Consider the following 12,910-nt stretch of genomic DNA (forward strand, 5'->3'; position numbering starts at 1 on the left):
CGCCACCGAGATACGAAAAACAAAGAATAGCGATTCTTATGCAGGTTACTCCAACCTCATCGCAAACATCAGGGTCCGAACCCCGCACGGACCCATCTGGTAGGAGCTTTTCATCACTCATACCGCCAAGGTAACGTTACCGACCCCGCCTTCATCTCGATTATATTATACATATGCAAAACATCCCAACGCTTCGTGTCGCATCACGAAACGGCCGTCGCCTCATTCGATATAGGCGACCATAGGCCGAGGTTCGAAGGTCGGCCCACAAAGGTCTCGAGGCCGCCTCATGCCGAACAGAGCCAGGGAGAAATAACCGAGACAAGCCCCAGTGGCCCTGCCCGACCCCGCTCAGAAGCGGACAGGGACGTCTCGACCTTTTCTCATTCGATTCTAACCCCAAGCCAAACCCACAGAATCTCCATCGAGGAGGGGCCATCGGGCCGCCTGAACCTATCGAACAGCTCGAGCATCTACCGGGAGGCAGGTTAAGAAGTTGTGGAGTGCCACCAGAGGGCTCTACAGACCCCATCAGCAAATGATGGACCTGGATTCCACACGAACGTACCCATTAGTGAGCTCGTTGAGCGCGATACTTGAGCCGTCGAGGCAAGTGTCGTTTACTCAGCCCCTCCAATTATGAAAATCGAGGATGGGGTAACACGCAAATTACGGCCGACCCCTATCAGACCCTAACAAGGCCTGTGGGCTCGAGCCAATTAATACAGGGACATAGGTTCCAAGGCCCCACCTTGCCAAGCCCATAGAGTCCCTAATTGGGGATTTCTGTTGGAAGATAGGGCGGGGAATATTGCAATGTCATCCAAGGACTTCGTCGACCCTGTCACCAAAACCATAGTTCCGATCTCCAGTAACCCCCCACCCCAGTAAATGCAGGGGGTCGGACCTTACTCGGGGGCTGGTTAAGGTACGGCTACCTCTTTCTTTCTTTCGAAACAATCTCCTCGCATCAAGACCAGCGGCAAGATTCGGGGGAACAGATTGGTAAGATCGCAAAAAATCAAACAAAATGAAATTACAACGCAAAATCATGAAAACGCGTCCAGACTTGAAAAATACCGACACTTGTCCACATATTACATATAAGTTGTTCTCAAAATTATTCGACTAACTACTCCCACAAAGGGAGAACCATCTCTTTCAGATTATCCGCTAGGTTTTTCGCAAGGGGAGCAACCATCTTCTCCATTTCCTCCAGCTCATCATCCTCATAGGTCGAGGGGAAACCTTCGCTCATCACCTTCAGGTTGATTTCCTTCTCATAATGGGCATGGGCGATGGTGAAGGCCTGGGTGATCCCGGTGTGAAAAGCACTCTCCTCAAGTTGGCCCACCCGAGCCGTGATACCTGCGGCACGAGCCGTGAGCGGGCTGGTCTCCACTGGCTCCACCACCTTCAGGGAATTAAGGACCACCCCAACCGCAGCTTGTAGAAGATCGTGCTCATCGCTCTCAACCTAAAGGGCCCTTCGTGCATAGGCGACCTCTTTTTCCAGCTTGATAGAGACGTTTTCGGCGCTCAACCTTCGGCTCACCGTGTCACTGAGCTCCGCCTAGAGAGAGCGGACCACCTCGACGTCCTTGTCCACCTTCTGCTGAAAGGCCGTGGCCCTACTCTCGGCCTTCTACCGGAGGTCCCGCTCCATCTCTAGCTCCTTCAGGACTTCGCCGGCCTTCTCATTAGCCGTGGCATTCCTCTGCAGTAGCTCGTCTCGCTCCTTTTGGAGCCTGGCGATCTCCTCCCCATCCAGCTTGGACCTCGCCGATAAATCCTCGAACATCCCGTGGGCCTCCTCCATGTCTTGACGCGCCTAGGCCTCCCACTCCTGGGCAGTAACAAGCTATGCGGCTATGTCTGCTCGCAGCTGGGCCTCCTCGGAGAGGCGATCCCACTCCGCCTTCTGCTCACGGAGGAATCGAGATTTATTCTGGCTACGAGCAACAAGAACCTCAAGAGGAAGAAGACTGGAATCAGAAATGCAAAAACACAAAAACATGCGGAGAAAGAAGAAAATCAAGCGAATACCTAGGTAGTAGGAATGACGATTTCACGTAGGGCTCCTCTGGCCTGGTCCAGGGCCTCCAGCATGGTCAAAATTCTGATGTCAAGACCCTCCCGCTCCATGCTCTCGGAATGATCATCGAGCGAGAAAAGAGCCGACGTCGGGTCCCAAGCGGCCATCCACTGAAGTGGCGGCTCCCCCCGCACGGGAGAGCGGCTTCCTCCCGACAAAGGGGCTAGGGGTGGCTCCCTCCTGACCCTAAGCGGCCCCACCGCCGCACTCGAGGACCCTTCGACTGGACCCTCCTCCGTCTGGGCTGCTTCGAGCACCACGGGCGGATCCACCTAGGCCCTCGGTGGCGTGGATTGCACTATGCCCTCGAGGGCCACCACGATCGCGCCCCGGCTGATCCTAGCTTGGCGCAGTCATGACCACCTCCACCGGCGGTATGTGGCCCTCAGCCGGCTGTACCACATCCACCATGGAGGAGGCCGCCTGCTCAGTAACCTCTGCGGGTGTGGGTACCACCACAGACGCCGTCGGGTTGGCCAACGCAGATCCAACGTCGGCACCACTCCCACCCAAAACAGGGGTGACGCCAGGCGACGCCATCTGTCCCACTTGAATGGCAAGACTCTTCTTAGGCGCCAACCCTAGGGGGTGACCCGTCTGCAAGAACCTGCATAAAGGTATTAATCATTAGATCAAAATAGAAATGGAAAAAAGGATGAAAACAGGGGAATCAACAGCTCACATTGACGTCCTCGGCTGGCGGAAGTGTTTTGGGGACAGATCCCCAGATCCCTGCCCCGACTCATCTGGGCGGGACTGTTTTGAGCCTACCCCCTGCTCCAGGGCAGGAGGGCTCACCTCGTGGGGCGCGACACCAGAGCTGCTCCTCTCCATCGTCTCATCGGGCGCGGCACCAGAGCCACTCCCCTCCCCTATCACTTTGGGGTCGGTAGCGGCAGGCTTGCTTTCCTCCATCTACCGGTCCTCAGTCGGCATGCCGTGCGAAGCGGCGGACTCGCCGGCCTCCATCGACCTCACCGATTCACTTCCCTCTACGTGGAACGGGAAGGGTCCCTGCATGGACGGGTGGCCACTTGTCAGCATGTCCTCATCCTCTAGGACGTCCCAATCCACGCTGACGGCTACCTCGTCGTCATCATCATCATCATCATCGTCATCCTCACTACTCACGTCCTCCCCCCGATCCCGTGCCTCCTGCTTCAGTCATTTCGCCTTCTTCATCTCCTCCCTTGCTTTCTTGTCCCGCTCGACCACGAGTTGATTCGCCGCCGCAACGGCCTTGTCCTTCAGCAGCGGAACCGGACTATCCTTGAAGACTAGCCCCCTTGGCTAGTCCCAACGTCACAAAAGCAAGTATTAAAAAATGGAGATTTAGGAGAAAGAATAGAGCACAGGAGAAGAGGGCTTACGAATTCAAAGAACCTAGGCTCTGGCCGCATTGGGGGATGTCCGGGCACCGGAGACACAATGTCGAGGACACTGCCTTTGGAATCCTTCATCGGCTCCGTCACCTCCTTAATGCGCTGCACCACTTCTAAAAAGGGAGTGCCTCATCAACAAGCACCGTCCCCTCGAACGACATTCCAGGCGTCATCCGATGTAGGGGGACCATTCGCGCCATCAGCGGCGCCACCCTCCTCGCATGATAGGCGCCGATAATCCCCGTCCCCTTTATGCCTCGATCCTTCAGGGCTTGAAGGGCGGAAAGAAGGTCGGAGAGGTGTTTCTTGTCTTTGGACTGGACGCCCCAGCTCCACGACTCTGGAGCCTCTTGAATAAGGCGTCCAGTGTACCTCGGAAGGGTGGCACTCGCATCGTCCCTAACTTAAAACCACTGCGAGTGTCATCCCATGTTGGATGTCGCCAGACGCATGTATGGATAACCCCTCGATCAGGTATGGCACAGATGAATGCTGGCACATCCCATTGGCGCGTTCATATCTTTCCCCCAATCTTCCTCTTCGACAAACTAATGTTAAAGAAATACCGCCACAAATCAAAATGGGGATCGATCCCCAGGAAACCCTCGCACAGGGCAACAAATGCCGCCATGTGTTGAACCCCGTTGGGAGTTAGATGCTGTAGCTCCACCTCATAATAATCCAGCAGCCCCCAAAGAAATCTATGCGTGGGTACCACGAATCCCCGCTCATGGAAGATGGCGAAAGAAATGACATACCCTTCGAGCAGCACCGGCTCACCCTCGTCGCCAAGTAGCAGCCACTACTGGACGGCAGACAGCAGGTGGAGAAGGCCGTGGTGGACGAGGCCCTCCAAACATCATGGGGTGATGCTAGATCTGCCCCACAACTCCATCAAAGCAATTGGGGAGAAAGGTGGGCGCGAGCTCGACAGCGACTATGGGGCAGGTGCAAGCTTGACGGCGGCTGCGATACAGATGCAAGCTAGCTGATGGTGGCGGCACGAGCATAGGAGGCTAGGGTGATTGGCGGCGGGTGTTTTGAGACACAAAGACAAGAGAGCCAAATACGGAACCATGGGGGCGAACCTCGTGGTTTTATAGGGGCGACGGATGCAAGAAGGGCAACCGTCCGCCTCGATCTCCGGGCCTGCCATGCGCCCCGCCGCGTCATGTCGCGGGACACGCGTGTGCAGTCCCTATCCTCTCACCCCAAAAATCATGGTGGACGGTTCACCTTCCCCAGGCAAATCCAGACTCTCTACCCACCTGGGAAACGCAAGCCACGAAGACCTTTTTTCTCTTTGGCCCACCTAGGGCCCAGAAGCTCGGTGGCCGGCCCAACTAAGGAAGGGTCCACGAATGATCCGAAATCAAGGGCGCAAGCACCAGATAGGTCAGCCCTGAATAAGTTCCCTGTGAACGGGATGCCACGATCCCCTTGGGAAAACATCCACTTGACGAAAAACTAAGTCCTTCAGCCTTACCTGCGAAGGGACCAATACAACCCCCCGGGCGACTCTACTCAAATCACCCAGGGGCTCAGGGGCTACACCCATCAGGTGCGCTCACGCGCACCCTTCGGTAAAGTAACTTCGACGAAATCAAAAAACACCCTCCAGGCGGTTCTACCCGAATCACCTAGAGGCTCGGGGGCTACTATTGGGGACCTAATACCGGGGTACCCCAGAAGGTGGAACCAATAACCACCAAACATTAAAAACTTCTAGATGCATGAGAGCACCATTTCATCTCTTGTTCGAATGATAGGAGTTTGGTTCCGCCTCGCCCGACGCCTTTTGAGATAGCTCTGCCTCGCCCGAGGGCTTAGGGTTAGTCTCCGTCTCGCCCGATGCCTTTGGGGTAGGCTCGGTCTCTGCCGAGGGCCGAGGGATAGACTCTGTCTCGCTCGACGCCTTTGAGGTGGCTCTACCTTGCCCAAGGGCTCAGGGCTAATCTCTGTCTTGCCCGACGCCTTTAGGGCAGGCTCGGTCTCGCCCGAGGGCTAAGGGATAGATTCCGCCTCGCCCGACCCCGGAGGGGCAGGGTCGGTCTCACCCAAGAGGTAGGGATTGGTCTCTATTTCACCTGACGGCAAGGAACGAGCCTCACCCTGCTCCATATCTAAAGACTGGATTCATCTTACCTGACAACTTCTCCCCGTTCCCTCAAGATGATAGGTATAGGGCGAGACAAGACGTTTGGGTCAACCATGGCTCCAAGGACCATACCCTGCGCCCTGGCAGGAAAAGTACTGCTAGGGGATGACAGGACAGGTGCTTTAGACCCTTCCGGGTGCCGCAGAGCCCGAAAGGTTGTACAGGTGTGTGCTCCTCGCCCTGTAGAGTTGTAGGCACCGCCTTCAGCCCTAGTACACGAAACTCAATGAAGATATACAACAACCACTACGCTTTAGAGAAGGATTTGCTATCTCCACGAACAACAGATATTCCGTCACCACGATATGGACCCGAGGGAGCGGCGCCCTCTTCCTGACCCCTCAGGTCCGCCAAGTCAGAAGGCCTTGACCACGGCGTTACGCCAGACCCCGACCCCTCATCCCTCTGATGAAGACTCACAGGAACCAGAAGGCGTGCAGAGCAAGGCCGGGAGAGGCTAATAAGTCAAAACCACTATACTATAGCCCATACCATGCGCATTGCAGCGTTCTGTAATCAACCTGACATTCTATAGAGACATCGACAGTATTGTAGGCACTTATCTTCCTTCGCACTCATCAGGATGAAAAACGAGGCCGGGTAGACGTGAGCCACAAGATTAGGTAAAGCCCTCATCCTTGTAAAGCCAGCCCCTTCATCTATAAAAGGGGATGCGCTTCTCCCATCAAGGGGGGGACTTTTGACCGAACAATACAAGAACACACACATACACATAGTCAAGCGGCTATGAAGCTCTTGACCTCCTTTTAACCCTTCCATCAGAGACTTGGGACCAGTCCCTCTCTCGATCGTTTGTACCCCTTGCTACAGACCGTTTACGGTGCTAATAACACGAGCAGCAACAAACTGGACGTAGGGGCATTCGGCCCGAACCAGTATAAATCTTGTGTCCTTTAGCGCACCATCCGAGCCCAACACGCATTACTATAAATTTACTTGCCGGTGCTCGTACGAAACACCGACACTACTTAACTTTAACTAGAACTAACTATTATACATCTCTACTCCTTTCCTCGATCACTTCAAACTTCGGGCTCGGTATCCATTCCGAAAATATTTCTGCCCTCATTATCACTTTCATCTACCATCACTAATTCTTCCGGATCTTCTTCTTCTTCCTCTTCAAGTTCATCATTATCAGCAATGATGACACCAGGGTCCATTGCATCAGCTTGAGATTCATGATTTGGATCCAGGAGATTGCTTAGCCTATGAACTTCTTCATGCAGATAAGTATTATGTTCTTCTAAATCTTCTACATAAGATTCTAGCTCATGAGTTCTAGCTCTAGCTACATATTCTCTATGCCAAGCTTCATTCCTTTCTTCCACCATACGAACTAACATACGTTTGTAGTTCTTGTGAGCGGTGGTAAGACACCTCAATCTATCCCATAACTCTCCCACATGGATGGCATCCACAGCCCTATCTCTAGTAGCCTGAGCTAACTCTGCTATAAGCCTCTGTATCTCTGCCTAGGGATCAGGCCTAGAGCTACTACTACTAGCACCATCATTCCTAGGGGCAAGCTGGTGACGAGGAACTCCTTTGGGTCCAACGGACTTACGAGGTGTCATCTTGGTACGAGCCATACTGTAGGGAGCAAGATTAATCCAAGTAAGACAATCTGACAACAGTCTCAATAACAGCAGGGGTGGATTACACAACTCAACCCAGACTCACTACCCAACCCAGACTCAGAGTGAAGGAAGTAACAAGTGAATTAATTATGATGCATGAATTGTTCTTACGAACAAAAACATCAAAGCTCATAAAGTACATAAACAATAGTTGTTTTTATATAGGGCATAATAAGATTACTACTCCACCACACAAAGCCTTTTTAATTAAATAAGGAATGGTTAGAATGAAATAAGATAAGCTAGAAGCAATTTGGACCAAATTAACAAGTTATATATATTTGTCCCAAATCATTTTGAAGTTTTTGTAAAATAATACAACAAAGACTTTGTAATGATCGCTCTAACACCATTCTATGGCAGAACCTCCTAAATTATAGGACCCACATGCACTTGTCACTGTCCAACGACCTCGGATGACTATGCATATGTTCCTGGTAACTTAAGAAGACAATCGGGTGTCCTCGGGGAACCCCGAATCATCCATGATTTCCGAGCAGGATCCCATTACAGAGTCATTGCAGTATTACAACATTTATTCAAATATCTACATCAGAATAAAATAGCGGAAGTCTTACGATAACTTAGTTTACAAACTAGTTGTTTCAAACCTTACAAACTAAGTTCGATAATTATTACAAACCATAGTAGTAGTGGAGTGGCATTATAACATAATACAAACACACAATATAAGTATCCTGCCCAAGGATCACACATTCACTTATCATCATCGATCTGAACAACAGTCATGTAGCACGGTCCACAACAGACCTGCTCATGAGGCTCACCTACAACAAGGATCAACGAACCCTGAGTACAAAAGTACTCAACAAGACTTAACCGAAATAAAAATTTATATAACGCAGGAATGCAGGCTCAGGGATTCAAGGTATGACTTAAGCAATAATCAAAGTTCTTTTGCGTAAAAGCTCTTTAACAAAATTCTTTATATCAACATTTAAAACTTCATAAAATTCCTATACAAAGCTGACATGATCCGCATTGAGATCATGAAACTTCATATCCAACATCTTCTCAAACCATCCTCAAGTTCCAGTCATTAAACTATGATGATGAACAGTGAGTTGAGTCTCCATAACCGAGGAGCAACGACGATTCGAACCGATTAAAACCCAGCTGGGGAATCCAGACCACATGACATATGTAGGTCCCTGACCTACATATACCAACCTACCCTTAGGTCCTCTAAAACAAGAACAGGTCCGCGCCACCCGAGAATACAGTACTCCACCAATCCAGCCCATTGCCACGTGGGTACATCCTATTCCCTCCATCTCTCCACTCCTAGTGCGCGAGTAGCCATTCTCGTAATAGAATCGCCAAGTTAAGGCTTACCGGAGTATGTGGTTAGTACTACAAAGTCTCACCTCATGCAATTCAACAACAGACGGACCTTAATCGACACAGGCGGAAAGAACCCGCTCACAAGACCTCCATGCCTTGTGGCTCTCACACACCGAGTCCGCCTGGTCTAGATTTATTACTCCACAATCCCATATCACATGATAACATAAGTAACCAAAGATCCATTTAAAACTTGCAGATGACAGGTAATCACCCGACTTTCATCGTTCTAAGCATAGTTAAGCATAACTAGGCATATACGAATTAAAACTGGTAACAAGGTAGATATGAAAAAACAAAGTTGGTAATGCACCAATTAGGTTTTCACTTAACTCCTAATCACTTAATGTAGTAAAGAAAAGCAAAAGCGAAATCAATTTGTAAATCACAAGGTAGGTTTAAATGCATCCGGGGCTTGCCTTGATTCACGGAAAAGTCAGGTTCCTGCGACGTTCCACAAGTATCAGATCCGACCTCAATAGATGGATTAACTTCCTCCGCAACTTGATTAACTACCACGTGTTCTCCTTTGTTCACTACATGTAGTAACAATGCCATGTTTAACATGATGCGAAATATAAAACATGATGCTTGATGATAGATGCAAATATTAACAACTTGAATATAACTTTCCTTCGCGGTACAGTTACAAGTCAAACTAACTAAACCCTTTTTGTAACACTTAATTCCATTGCCAAGAATCATTATCAACTAATGACCCAAGGTCATCACTCAATACAAAATTCAATCGAAACCTAAATCATTAAAGGTTACTATTTACTTTTATGAATTAATTATTTAATTGCAAATTATGAAATAAATCAACTTATTCCAATTGACCTCAAAATTTGTGTAAATATTGATCTCATGATAACTAAGTGGCAAAACAATTTTCATAATTTGTGGATAAAGAAATAAGCCTAGTAAAATCATGGAAACTCATCTATTAATTATTTGAGCAATTTTTATCACATTCAAAAAGTACTGAAAAACAACATTTCATATTTTTCCTAAATAATATACATCACAGATAGGTCACACAAAAATTTTCATAATTTTTGGAGCTCTAAATAATTCTACACAAAAATAACAAATCACATCACTATTTGTTCAAATATGAAAATAGAAAAATTCCATTTTGAATCAACCCGCCACTAACACCCTGACCCCACATGTCATCTCCTACCTCCCACATTGACCGCGGCGGCGATGGCTCTGACCGACAAAATCTCACCGACAGCGAGGTTACCGGCGACAGCGAAGTCACCAACACAATCACAATATCACGGCGCATCGATTGGAGACACTAGCTAACTCAATTACAACACGATTCAAGCCTGACGCCGGCCATGGCGGACGCGACTGCACAGCGGTGCTACGCCGACGACAGGAGACCGGTAGCAGTTAAACAAAGGGTCCAGGAAGCACCAGTAGCTCACCCCGAACGCGTTGGAGTCAAAGACCGAGCCGAAGGAGCAACAGCAAGGTGGTCCGACGATCTGAGCAACCACGGCGGAGCAAAACGTCATCGGTGGCGGTGTTTCGGCGACTATGGTGGACAAAACGATCAAGCAACAAGGTATTAAGCACCATGGCATCGAGACGAAGCTGAAGCAAGGCTTTGCAAGGTCAGAGGCAGACCGTAGCGCGCTGTCCACGGCGACGCACACACCACGATGGCGCTACCGGCCGTGAAGAAGAAAGAAGACGAGTGGTGTTTCCTGGCGCAATTAGGCAACCACGGCTAGAGGACTAGGTTCACAAGGAGAATACGGAGCTAGGACAGGCTTGGCTGCGATGGTGAAGCACTACGGCGACGGCGCGGGCTCGCCGGAGTTGAGCGGTGGCGACGGGAAAAGTAGAGGAATAGAAAGGAGACGAACGGCGACGGCACCAGGGCTTTAAAGGCAGCCAGGAAGCAAAGAGAAGCCACGCAGGGCCTTCTCCACGCCAGCACGAAGCCAAGGGCAGCCACAGGCGCGCCTGGAACCGAGCAGAAGGTCGCCGACCATGTAGCTTGAGCGGCGAGCACTGTTCACCATATTTACAGAATTGCCATATGGTTTGAAACTCAATTTACTCCCAAATTTATGTAACAACTCAAAAATATCCAAAAATAAAAGTTGTTAAAAATCCAAAGTTCTACAACTTTGCTTTTATAACCATCCCCTAATTCAGTCTACATTTTGAAATGCAAATTTGAATTAAAAAATGGGACATTTAAAGAATTACGCCTTTTCAAATTACTTCAAATTTTTCTAAACAACTTTGAAAACTCCAAAAATAAACTTTGAATAACTTGACAAGCTCTACACATTTGCTTTTAGGCTCAACCCCAAAATATGCTTAGATTTTGAAATGGGTTTTCAGGGTAGAATTTAAATACTAAAAATCAGGGTTTTCGAAAATTCAAATCCAAACAAAACTTTGAACTTGATCCAAACCATACAAGGCAACACATATAACATAAATGTAAACTTGTTTTAGTGTTTGCATATCAAAGTTTTCACTAATACGAAATGATATACAATGCATATGATGACATGGCAGGTTTTAGTATTTAAAACACCCGAGGTGTTACAGGCGATGCCACACCACCATGGTTACCGGAGAGTCCAGTTCCCCTAACTTGCTCCAAATTGTTTTTCACCACTTCAATCTTGTAGAGAATTTCATTAGCTTTCTGAAAAGTCCTAGATCATCGAAATCGAAGTTCGGAGCTAAGAGTTATGCCCAAAATACGAAAGGGTCGTAGTGCTGATTTGGGCACGTTGCAAGGGGTGGCGATGCACACCGGAAAGGGCAGTGACACCCCCTAGGCTGGGTTGCGCGTTGGCTACAAGTTTAGTTGCATTTTCTGACCTTTGGACAACCCAAACTTGTGCTTTTCTTCTTCTTTTCTTCTCCAACTTTATCTCCTTTGCAAATATGCCAACACTTCTAAGTGTACAACAACTTGTGCATGTGTGTTAGCTTTTCATAAACATTTTATCAAAGGATTAGCTTTGTTTTCACCACACCACTCGATCCTAGCAACGATGCAAAGTTAGATCACTCGAGTGGCACTAACGACCGATATGCAAACAAGTTTGCCCCTCTTGATAGTATAGCCATCTATTCTAATCCCGGTCATAATCTTCTCTATACACCTATGACCGATAAAATGAAATACCCTATAGGTTATACCTTTGCCTTGCACATTCTATTCCATCTCCTCCAATGTTGATGCAACACATGCACCAATATGATCCACTTCATATCATCACGTGACCTTGTTGGTTCATCGATCTTGACCTTACATGCTTTTCACTATTGCCTTCATCCATCGACGCCAAGTCTTGCTTAAGCTTCACCGCCATGTGGTCCATCGCTCTAAAGCCTCCAACTTGCCCTTCTCGCTTGCAACCATTCCATCGAGCCAAGTCTTGTCTTCATCTTCTCCACCTTAGTCACTTGACTCTATGTCATGTATCAAATGCAATGAGCTCCTTCATCACATGTGTAAGCCTTGCAATAAATCCAAGCCATCTTTACCGTCATGGCATGAGTTACTCACACAAGTGTACCTGTAGACTAATCATCTGTATATCTCACATTTAAACACATATTAGTCCACCTAGTTTATCACTCAATTACCAAAACCAAACAAGGACCTTTCACAGTCTTTTGTACATGGTGTTTTATTCAAGTCAATGATGCTACTGTTATCTACACTCATTGCCGAGCATTCACCTACATAAGCAATTTTGTTCATTATTATGAGGTGACACCATTATCCTAGACAAAACCACACACACACACACACACACACACACACACACACACATATATATATATATATATATATATATATATATATATATATATATATATATATATATATATATATATATATTACGGCAGCGTGTAGAATATTATTCTACACCCTAGGTGTAGAATAGAATATTATTCTAGACCAAAAGTCAAAAGTGACCAGAAAAAATACTGAGTACCATTGAACCGCATTCAGTATCAGTCAGTACTACGCACAGGACCACGAAATACTGAATAATACTGAAAACGCGAGTACTAAACAGTACTAAATTTTGTTTAGTATAATAGCTTGGTGTAGAATAGTATTCTACACCAAGGGTGTATATATATATATATATATATATATATATTTGAATATTATGTTCTCCTTACCAATTCACACAGTTTGGTATGACTGGTTACTATAGAGCCAATCATTATTCTCTGTGTCAACTGT

General features: G+C 47.9%; 1 pseudogene; it reads right to left on the reverse strand.

Moving 5' to 3' along the window:
- Positions 1-12,379, reverse strand: part of LOC136510749 (uncharacterized) — a 33,933-nt pseudogene extending 21,554 nt beyond the window's left edge.
- Positions 12,380-12,910: the final 531 nt, after the last annotated feature.

This window comes from Miscanthus floridulus, chromosome 16 (genome assembly GCF_019320115.1).
Source record: "Miscanthus floridulus cultivar M001 chromosome 16, ASM1932011v1, whole genome shotgun sequence".
NCBI classification, from domain to species: domain Eukaryota; kingdom Viridiplantae; phylum Streptophyta; class Magnoliopsida; order Poales; family Poaceae; genus Miscanthus; species Miscanthus floridulus.